Source organism: Dermacentor andersoni, chromosome 8 (assembly GCF_023375885.2).
Source record: "Dermacentor andersoni chromosome 8, qqDerAnde1_hic_scaffold, whole genome shotgun sequence".
NCBI lineage: Eukaryota > Metazoa > Arthropoda > Arachnida > Ixodida > Ixodidae > Dermacentor > Dermacentor andersoni.
This window is the reverse complement of record NC_092821.1, coordinates 36425185-36436694: the sequence shown is the minus strand read 5'-3', so window position 1 is coordinate 36436694 and position 11510 is coordinate 36425185. Positions and strand designations below refer to the sequence as shown.

General features: G+C 50.9%; 1 pseudogene; it reads right to left on the bottom strand.

Moving 5' to 3' along the window:
• Window positions 1–8677: 8677 nt before the first annotated feature.
• On the bottom strand, window positions 8678–10903 carry LOC126526171 (uncharacterized; annotated as a pseudogene).
• Between the last annotated feature and the right edge of the window lie 607 nt (window positions 10904–11510).

Sequence of the window (11510 nt, the reverse complement as noted above, 5' to 3'; positions counted from 1 at the left end):
TCTTATAATGTTCTTGAGGCGCTGCCATAGTTCGTCAACCGATTCACAATCGCAGACAAGTTCAAATTGATTAAATGATAATTCTAAAAAATCGAGAATAGATGTGTCGTCTGCCCGACTATAGTCCTTAACTTCCACAGGTATAAACGGCTGGCAACGAGGGCTTGCGCTCGACACTATGTGTAGAAGAACCATCTTGTGATCTGACAGACCATCATCCACAGACACTGTATAGTCGCCTATTTTATTCGAAAGAAACACCAAGTCCAACAATGACTGAGATTCAGGCGTTACCCTCGTGTTTTCTTTCACGATTTGCTTTAGATTGTGCGACATCATTATTTGAAGCAGCTTTTCACTACTAGAAATTTCTACGTGCCCAGGTAGCAAACTGTCCCAGTTAATATTAGGTAGATTAAAGTCCCCGGTCATTATTAGTCTGGTGTTACGGTCCAAATGATTGCATAGGAAATCATTCAGCTTATCTAAAAACTCGGGTGCAGTGGCAGGTGGCCTATATATTGCGCCAACAAGATATACAGTGTTCGCGTAAGTAATCTTGCACCATACTATCTCAGGAATGATACATTCAATCATTACAACCTCAATGTGCTGTTTAACAATAATCGCAACGCCTCCACCGCGAGTGTCTCTATCCTATCTAAACATTCGGTAGTTGGGTGGCACTATACATTGGCTAGGTACATTGCTGTTCAACCATGTTTCGCTTACTACTAGCACATCAGGGGTCTCTGTGAGCAACACGTATTCTAACTCAGTTACCTTATTAACAACACTGCGTGCATTCAGTGACAGGATTCGGAGCTATGAAAGGGTTGAAGTACATGAGGAATCGCTGGGACTGCCTGAGGGGCCAGAATCACCATGCGTGTCATCTGTCCTTTGTGTGCGATGCTTATTTTTATTTCGGTGGTTTAGAAGGAAACGTGCGTTGTTTTCTTGGTCCCATACGTAAAGCTTATCGTTTACCTTGAGCTTGTCGTCAGTCAAAAATACCTTCGCGCCCTTCGCCCTTTCGGCAGAAGCGCTCGCCCACAACTTTCGTCGCACATCTACTGTTTCCTTTGCATAATCATTGCTGATACTAACTGACTTTCCTTTAAGTTTTTTGCAGTTCTTCAATACCTGCTCCTTTTCTCTGGTATCATAAAACTTCATGATAACTGGTCTCAGTCGCTGACTGTTTTTCTTGCCAATGCGATGAATTCTTTCGACAGTTTTAACTTGAACCCCCAGTTTTTCATGAAACAGTTCATCAATGACAGCTGCACTCAAGTTCGCCTCTGAGTCACCGCTTTCCTCCGAGATTCAAAAAGCCAACAAGTTGTTACGCCGGCTGCGGTTTTCATACTCGATTAATTTTTCAGCCTGATGCTGAACTATAATAGCCTCAAGATGCCCAATTTTCTTGTTCATGTCCTGTATCATAACGAGAAATTCCGTCAGTCGATCTGTTTTTGCGTTTAACTGCACAACGTTCTCGCTTATTGAAGATAGTCGGCGATCAGTCGCCGCCTGTTTCTCTATAATTGTTTGCAGCAGTTCGGTCGATTTAGGCCCGGGATTTTCTTCTATGTCCCCTGACACTAATAGCAACATCATGGACCAACAGTCAATAAGTATGCAACAACACCTGCGAGGGCACGGCAGGATAACCAAAAATCTGTTGTCACTTCGGTAGGAACAATCAGTACCCTGAGGACCAACCTGCACAAACAGCAGAAGCAGGTGAGCCATGCTGTCCGCAGGCCAGGTGCCGTGCCCTCTGATGTGGTTGTAGTCGCGTCGCTCCTTTAGTAGGTCTGTTGCTGATGACGTCACACCTTGCAGTTCGTATCCCACGAATGAAAAGTTCGTTGTCACGTGGTCAGAGTGAGACGCCGAAAACGGCATCATTCCAGCACTAGTCGTCGTTATCGAAGCTGGCCTTTCATGCAGGATCCACGGCAGTACCTGCACAAACAGCAGAAGCGGGTGAGCCATGCTGTCCGCAGACCAGGTGCCGTGCCCTCTCAGTCAAACTAAGTCTAAGTCAAGCATGCTTGGTACGCAGACCACTATAGGGATGTATTCTCAGATCACTTTCAGAGGTAGTTTCACTTTCGCGAGGATCAACAATACACAGCTGCACACAAGCATCTGGCAAATGCAAGAATCTTGACGACTGAGTCGTGAAATCTTGCGAAAGTGAAGCTATCGCTCAATGTGATCGTCAGAGAATGTTGCCCCAGGCGGCGGCAGCCGATAGTAGGTACCAGCAGACTTACAGGCCGCCAGGCTTACAAACTGACAGACTTACAGGATGACAGACTTACAGGCTGACAGACTTAGAGGCTGACAGACTTACAGGCTGACAGACTTACAAACTGACAGGCTCACAAGCCAAAATAACGTATAGCCGACAAGCTGACAAGCTGACAGCCTGTTGGGTTGCTTGACTGGGGCATTTCTTTACAAAGGGTATCGACTATGAAAAATAAGGGAGAAGGAAGAGATTTGTGCACCGAATTATCGCTAAGACTTTGTAAGGACAGTACGCATGGTACCTGTTCATGACAGTGCGCGACCATGTTTTCTGGCGCCTACATTCTCTATTTAATTGTAAATAAGCATTCTTATTGCATAAATGTACCTGAAATTTCCGGCCTTTCGGTGTCACCAGCGATAACGTTAAGAACGATGTAATGTACATAAATAACCAGCTAACCAGCTTAACGTATGCAGCAGTGATGGCTAAATAACACATTTCGCGCATAGACGAGGCAACGTGAAAACTTTTGCTTTAGTACAACACACTTTCGCGCTGCAGACCTTACATGAGAAAAAAAAAACGAAGGGAGTGACAGAGGCAGAGTTCCGGGACCCTAATAGCATCCTGTATTCGAGCCACTAGCTCTCCGTCGCTGCCCCCAGCGCTCCATAGAGTAACATCATCGGCATAAGTGGTTTGTTCAACACTCTTAATGCCCAACAATATTTTGGTCAGTTGGTCATGACCATATTGAACAGGAAGGGAGCCAACACCGAGTGATGTGTGGTGCCCTTGTCACCTAGCTCATAAAGTTCTGATTTAAGTCGCCAATGTGCAAGGAAGCAGTTCTTCTGCTCAGAAAAGATGGAATGTAGCGGAAAAAGCGTTCACCAAGATTAAGATCCAAAATGACCTGCAGAATTCTCGTGTGGCGTACGATGTCAAATGCCTTCGCTACATCAAGACGTCGTATGACCCTTGTATCGAGAGTGACCCTTTCGATGAGCCTCTTCTCAATTCTAAGCATAGCATCCTGCGTCGGAAGTCTTGGCCTCAATCCGATCATGGTGTGCGGACAAAGTTCGTTCTCCTGCGCATGGTTCGAGAGCCGACTGAGCAGGACATGTTCCGCGACCTTACCGAGGGATGACGTCAGAGAGATCGGCCTGAGGTTTGCAAGCCCAAGAGGTTTGCCCGGCTTGGGAATGAGTACCGTACGGGCATGCTTCCATTCTTTCTGAACGCGACCCTCTTTCCAGATTCTATTGATTTGCCTGGTTAGGTCACTGACAAAATTATCTTCGAGTTTGTGCAGAACCCTGCGGGAGATACCATCGGGGCGAGCGGCACGTCTACTGCTAAATTCCTGAATCGCAAGGCCAATTTCACCCTCCGAGAAACTCCGTCAAGGGATTGGGAGACTCCGAGCATCCGACTGAAAGGGGGCGAGCCATTGCTTACTCTTGAGTGGGAGGTACCGACTCGCTAGGTCATCCAACAGCTTGTCATCCGCCTTTTTTTTCTCACCCTGTGAACAATTTTGTATAGTAGCGAACGTTGGGCGTTTATCACGTTAGGTACCAACCTCCTTCTGAAATTCCTCTCTCCCATACCCATTATGGCACAGAAAGTATTGACCTGAATTGAATCGAATTGAATTTTTATTCTTCTTGAACAAATAGACAAGTAAGGAGTAGCCACAAAAAGCTACTGAGATTAGCAGCTTGACGAGGTGGCTGCCCCTTTACACAGCTGCAGCAGCAGCAGTTATTAAACAATTTTCATACAAATGACTGCTTTCATACATATGCACGGACAATGATTGCACAAGGTAACATAAGCGTTTTGCAAGATACAAAGGAAAGCTTCACATTAATGAGCAAAATATAAGCAAATAGATAAATAAATGCATCATAGTTCACAGGAACTGATCTCGCATTGTTTTTTTGGACAACTGTGACACATCTACAGATTTGTTGGCAAGATTATTCAGATTATTGATTCGACACAGAATGTAACTTACACGGGAAGAATACTATTCTCGAGATATAGATATACTAATACAAACGAAAAAGGGACCTTTTGATTTTGGTATAGTATAAAGAAAAACCTATTATCTTGAATAGCACTTTTTTTGATTTAATGATACTTTAATGTGCACCCGCCGCGGTAGCTTAGTGGCTTTGGTGCCGCCCTGATAAGCATTACGTGACGGGATCGACTCCCGGCAAGGCGACCACACTTAGATGGGGGCGAAATGCCAACATACGCCTGTACTTACATTAAAGTGCACGTTAAAGAGCCCTAGGTGGTCAAAGCTAACCTGGAGTCCTCCACTACTGCGGGCCTCATAATGAGATCGTGGTTCTGGCACGTTAAATTCCATAGTTTTTTCCATTGTTACGCGAAGTTGTTTGAATACGTCTACGGTGATGCGCAATACATGTCTCGAAGTAGTTTCTATATGTGTTGCGAAATGTTTATATTGTTTTCAGTACTGATCATTATGCTACTCATGCATTCTGTGAGACAGTTGACCTGAATGTGAAGCTATAGAGAGAGAGAGAGAGAGAACAACTTTAGTGAAAATGCCTGCAGAGTCGGTTAGGCTCCCTCCAGGCAGGGAGGACAAGCTTTTACCGCGACGCGGCCACTACGTCAGTCTCGTGCATTGTGCTCCTCGAGGTCTTGGTTCCTCGCTACTTCCGCGGATCCGAGAGGGCCGCCGCCCCCTTCCTCGGGGTTCTGCCCCCCTTCTCCTCGGTTTCGCGAGATCGCTGCCTCTCTAGAGCTGCCGAGACCTGCTGGACGGCCTTGAGTTGTGTATCTTGGTCATAGCTCCTCGTTGCAGCCTCTAGCTGCGGAGGGATCGTCGTCTTCTCGCTGGCTTCTCGTGGATTTATACTACAGTCCCAAAGGATGTGAGCCGCGGTGGCTTTCTCCTTAGCGCACAGTCTACACACGTCACTCGCGTACACGCTCGGACACACGTGCTTAGCTAGCACCGGGGTGAGCAGGGACCCCGTCTGTAATTGCCTGTATAACACTGCCTCCTTCCGGGTAAGCCCCGGGTGAGGTGGCGGCATAGTCTGTCAAGTCTGTACCACTTCACTATTTCGTTGAAGGTGGTCATCTTGTCCTTGGCACTGCACCGCGACCAACACTCCGAGTCGGCCGTGCTTGCAGCTGCGCGGTTGGTTAGTCCTCGCGCGGCCGAGTTGGCCGTCTCGTTGTGGTTCACGTTCCCGCGTTCCGACACGTCACTGCCCATGTGTGCCGGAAACCACTTGATCACCACAGCGCTTTTGCGTCCGATGTCTTCGGCCTTCTGCAGTATGCGCGCAGCCTCACTACATACCCTACCCTTGGCGTAGTTCTTCACTGCCGTTCTAGAGTCACACAACACTGTAGTGCATCCGGGGTTGGAAACGGCCAAGGCGATGGCCACCTCCTCCGCCCGGTGCGCCTCTCGAGTCCGGACGCTCGCCGCGGTCTTCGTTGCACCCGTCGATGCCGCGACAGCCACCACCGCGTATGCGTCGCTGCTCCCTCGATACTCCGCCACGTCCACGTAGATGGCGCTTTCTTCTCTGGCGTGGAGGTCCACGAGAGCCCTGGCCCTCGCCAACCTCCGCTCCTTGTTGTGCTCACGGTTCACGTTCCTAGGGATCGGGCAGACCCTAAGCTTTCTGTTGATGCTATCCGGTATAGGTACGCCTTTCTTCTGCTCGCCTTCCCGCGGCTCGAGGCCAAGGTCCCGCAGTATCTTTCTTCCGGTTCTCGTTTCAGAGAGACGCTCGAGTTGCGCCGTTCTCTGTGCTTCGGCTATTTCGTCCAGTGTGTTGTGGACTCCCAGCGCCATGAATTTTTTGGTGGTCGTGCTCCCGAGGAGGCCGAGTGCCGCCTTATACGCCTTGCGTATGATGGCGTCTATCTTGTTACGTTCGCTCGGCCTCCAGTTGTGGAAAGCGGCCACGTACGTTATGTGGCTAACTGCGAAGGATTGAACGAGCCTAGTCGGGCTCTCCTCCTTCATGCCCGCTCTTCTGTTGGACACCCTCTTGATGAGTCTCATTGCCGCGGCCGCTTTGGCCGCGAGCTTGTTGACCGTTTCACCGTTGACTCGGTTTCGCTGGATGAGCAGCCCGAGCACTCGAATCTTCTCGATCTCCGGTATTACTTGTCCTCCCGCTGTCTTGACCGTGATCTTGAGCCGCTCGTACTTGACTTCCATATTCTTTCTTTTCCTGCCCGCTCCTGTCGGTGGAATCACCAGCAGTTCTGACTTGGCCGGAGAGCAAACGAGTCCAGACCCGCCCAGCTGCTCCTCGATGGCGTTGACCGCTTCTTGCAGCGTTGTCTCGATGTGTCCGTCGCTTCCTCCCGGTACCCATAGCGTAACGTCGTCGGCGTAGATGGTGTGTCGGACTCCCGCTACTCTTTCTAGCCGGTTGGCCACCCCGATCATCACGAGGTTGAAGAGAAGCGGGTAGATCACCGAGCCCTGCGGAGTTCCGACGCTGCCCAGCTTCTTCTCTTCGAGCTGCAGGTCTCCCGCGCAGATTCCGGTGGTCCGTTCCGTCAGGAAGTCTTTGATGTACTGATATGTCCTTCTGCCCATGTTTAGTCTGGATACTTGGGCCAGGATAGCCGAGTGCCTCACTTTATTGAAGGCGCTCTGCAAGTCCAGCCCGAGTATGGCTCTGTTGTCTTTGGTGCCCGTCGTATCGTCGATGATCTCATTCTTCAGTAAGATCATGGCGTCTTGCGTCCCGAGCTTCTTCCGAAACCCGATGATGGAATTTGGGTAAAGCTCCGATTCTTCCAGGTAACGCTGCCACCTGTTCATGAGAACGTGCTCGAGGACCTTTCCCACGCACGAAGTGAGCGAGATCGGCCTGAGGTTCTCAATGTTGGGCGGCTTGCCAGGCATGGGGATGAGGATCGTCTTGGCTGCTTTCCATTGCTTGGGCAGCCTTCTTCTTGCCAGCACTTGTTGTAGAAGTTCGTGAGCGTTTCGATGGCCGCTTCGTTGAGGTTCTTGAGCGCTCTGTTGGTCACTCGATCGGGACCCGCGGCGGACCTGCCATTGAGATCCTGCAGGGCAACTGACTTCCCATGCCTGGATGTCTCGATCTAGCGTCTCGTTCTCGTTGCCTTGGTAATCCGGGTGTCTTTCCGTGGGGGTGGCCGGTAGGTACTTGGCGTCCAAGCGCCCCTCGACCTCGTCCTCCCCGTGTTCACAGATTGCCTTGTGTAGGATTCTGGCCAGGTTGTTGTGTTGGTGGCCCTTGGTCTTGGTTTCGTCGAGGAGGTGCCGCAGCATGTTCCACGTCTTGCCCTTGTGCATCTGTCCGTCGGCTTCGTTGCAGGCCTCGTTCCACTGTTGGGTGCATAGTACCCTGCAGTGGACCTCGATCTGCCTGTTGAGCTCGGCGATTTTGTTCCTTAGACTTCGGTTGGTTCGTCGCTTCTGCCACCTCGCCTTTATGGACTGCTTGGCTTCTATCAGGTGGGCCAGCCGGCTGTCCATCTTGTCTATCCGTTCGTCCGTCTCCAGCTCTTTGGTGGCTCCTTCCATCGTCTCAACGACGTTGGCCGCCCATTGCTCGATGTCCGTAATGTCCAGTTGCACCGCGGGTAGCGCCTTTCGAAAGGCGTCCCAATCCGTAATGTGATGCTTCCTTATGCCGCTGTTGCCTCGGCCTTCGAGCGGTACGACGACCTCCACTATGTAGTGATCGCTGCCCAGCTCTTGGCCCGTGTTTCTCCATTTTCCTTCTCTCGATCCTCCGTCGGTTTTGACGAAGGTAAGGTCCAGAGTGGTGTCTCTCGTAACCGATGTGCCGATCCTGGTGGGAAAGGCCGGATCCGTGATTAGGTTCAGTCCCACGTCGGTGGCGTCTTGCATGAGCTCTCTCCCCTTGACCGTCGTCCTGTGGTAGCCCCACTCTTGGCTCGGAGCGTTAAAGTCTTCGCACACTACGAGCGTATTGCTCCCCGCGACTGAACTCGCTTTCTGGAAGAGTGCCTTGAATTTCTGTTGTCCGTGGGACGGATTGCTGTAGAGCTTCACCAGGAAAGTGCTCTCCTTCCTCCTCTTGCCCGTGATTACTTCCACCGTGCAGTGTTTGATGGCGCTTCTGCCGATCATTTCGTGTTCCATGAAGGTGATCCCTTTCCTAACGAAGGTGCAGACCCCTCTGCCCTTGCCCTTGGACGTGTCCCTTTTGCTCGGCGGGCTGTCGTGCGACCGTTAGCCAGGAAGTCTCGGCGTCTCTTCGCTGTGTGTTTCTTGAATCATTATGACGTATGGTTTCCTCGTTAGTTGCTGCAAGTGTTGCTGCAGCACCGCTCTCTTGCCGGTAAAGCCGTTGCAGTTCCAGTGCCAGACCAAGAGGTCTCTCACTGGCGGTGTGGATGCTGCTGTACGTGTTGTCCCGTCCATGATTGCTGCAGTTTGGCGATGATCTGTGCTTCCATACCTTGTATTTGTGCTTGTATCTGCGTCTGCAGCTGTGCTTGCATCTGCGCCATCATGTTCTGGATCGTGCTCTGTATGTTCGTTCTCATCTGCTGTACTGTTTGCGCGAGTGTAGTGAGGCGTTCGTTGGTTACCTTGCTGGTCGCCTCAAGACGGTCGAGTCTGTCGCCGTGTTTTTTGACTCTCTCCATTATCTTTCGTTCCTTGGTGCCTATGGCGTTCTATGGCTCTCCTCTTGGGAGCCGATCCCGCCTCTTTCGTGGCTCTCAGGTCCACCTCGACCTCTGGTTCGTCCTCGGTTATCTCTTCTTGTTTCCTCTGTTGTGCGGGCTTCGGCAGTAGCTGCTGCTGTTGCTGCAACCCAATTAATGTCATTAGCTTCTCGTTGATTTCCTTGATGGTTGCGTCCTGTTCGGTGATTCTCCGCTTTAGCATCTCGTTCTCGTCTCTCAGGGCTTTTACCACCCCGTACTCTTCTTGGATCTTCTTCGCGGCGTTTTGCGCTGGTGGTTGTCTCTTCTCTGCCATGTTTGCCTTGACTGCGTCGGCCCAGGCGACTCTCTCCCTCGACTGCGACGGTCTGTGGCGGCTGGCGCTCCTGCCTCCCTCGCTGTTGTCCCTCTTGCGGCTGCTGTCGCGCTGCCTCGATTCCCCGCGGGGTCTCTCGGCAGACGGCGCACGCAGCGGCGGAAAGCTTTCCCCATCCGGTTGTTGCTGCATGGCTTCCATCTTGCGTTCCCATTGCCGTTTTTTGACCACGTACGGTATCTTGTACTTGTTTTTGCATTCCCTCTCGCCCGTAGGATGCTGTCCCCCGCAGAGCTTGCACTTGGGCTTGCATTCGTGTTTGTGATCCTCGCTGGGGTTCACGATTCCGCAGCCGAAGCACACTCTGGTGTTGGGATTCGGGCATACGTCTCTTCTATGGCCGACCTTGCCACATTGCCTGCACACGTCAAAGTGCTTGCGGTAAAGCCCGCACCTGACTAATATCGAGCCATACTTGACGTAGTTAGGTACTTTCTGCCCTGCGAAGAGTACTATCCCCGTGGTTGTATTGCCGATTCTGTGCGCCTCCACCGCTAGGGGGTTGCACGCGTTCACGATGTTTTCGGCTACCTCCTCCGGATAGTCGTCTACGGCTATGCCTCGGATGACTCCCTTGAGCGTGCCGTCCGGCGCCGTTCGGTAAACGCTCACTTCGTATGTCCTGCCTCCTATGTTGAGGGCTTTGACCTTAGAGTGTAGCGTGGCACGCCTCTCGTCCGGGGTGCTGACCACGATGATGTTTTGCTGCGCGTTCGTGCAGATGGCGTCTGCTTTCCCTTCTTCCTTCGTTACTCGAGCCGCCGTCATGACAGCCGACATATTTATTGAAACCTCAGTTCTCGCTACGTTGAAACCTCCACGTGGCCTCACGACTATCTTGGTGTCTTCTTTCGGCATGTCTGTCGGCATCCTCACCGCTTTTGTTACCGAGGCTGCAACTCTCTTAGCAAAGCTGGCCCTAGTCTTGGGTCTAGACTGGCGAGTAATGGCGGCGGACTCACCGTTTTCGTTGCCGGCCATGATCTGCTTGATGCGCTTGCCGGAGGCCGACCAACCTTCGGCTTCTTCCGGTGTAATGTCCACTCCTTGAACTTCAATGCACGTGCGCCCGCCGAGACTGCCGATGCTCGGTGCTGACGCCATATTGTCTCCCACTGACGTGGCCACTTCCATTTCGGACGCCATCTTGGTCGTACTCGTCGCCGGGTTAGCCCTAGCGGCCGGGCCCGTCGCCACCAGTGGCCGTACTCGTGGGAGGCCTACGTTAGGCTTGGCGAAAAGTCCGCACCGCAACAGAAAAAGTCCTCGTAAATCGAGAGAATCACGTACCGCTTGGTCAAATCTGGTGCTGGTCGATGCCCCGCACCTTCGCGCACACTTTGGTACCAATTATATCGCGGTAACTGCAAATTAACACTGCGTTAATTGGCATAAAAGCAGGAGCCGATGAGAAGCGCGGCTCTTCCGCAGTCGTATTCCTCTTCTTCCTGTAAAGCTATAAAAATAAAAAAAAACTCTGTGTGCTCTTTTTCTGCACGTGTATCTGCTGCTGTACGGGTGGCAAATGCCCAGTCAAGCTGCAACAAAGTAGCTTTTCTCTTCTCACATATTTTCTTTATATCGTGTACACGAAAGACGGAAAAAAACAGATTGATTGTTTGTTTGATTGATTGATTTATTGATTGATTGATTTTTCTGCTGAACTTACTTTAACATGGGCAAGAATGGGCAACATGGGCATTAGGTTGGGTTCTTTACTATCTCGCTTTTTGGCGGAGAGTAGGGGGACGGGGAGTACTCGTAGCGTGGTTGGAGCCATCATTCCACGTGCAAAGTTGAATATGGCGGTCTTTGAGTCGCTGAATATGGTGATAAGGGCCAGATAAAAGCAATTGGTACAATACTTATGCACACTCACTGCAGTTTGTGCGTGAATTTTTTTTTCCTCTTCTCGCGTGTAATGCGACGCTCTGTTGTCCGGTCTCGTGATGATCGATTTGTTATTGAGGTTGCAATTATTTACTTCATTTGGAATAAAGTTTAGCTTTAAATCTATTTTTACATACGACACGGTCGTCTTGAAAACCATGCTTAAGATAGCACATATACGTTTCGCTACTTTCTAATCCATTGCCAGGGCCATCAATTCTAAAGGACATTTCTTCTCAGATAGCAGCGTGTCGCCAAAGAGACACTCAGTAGGCG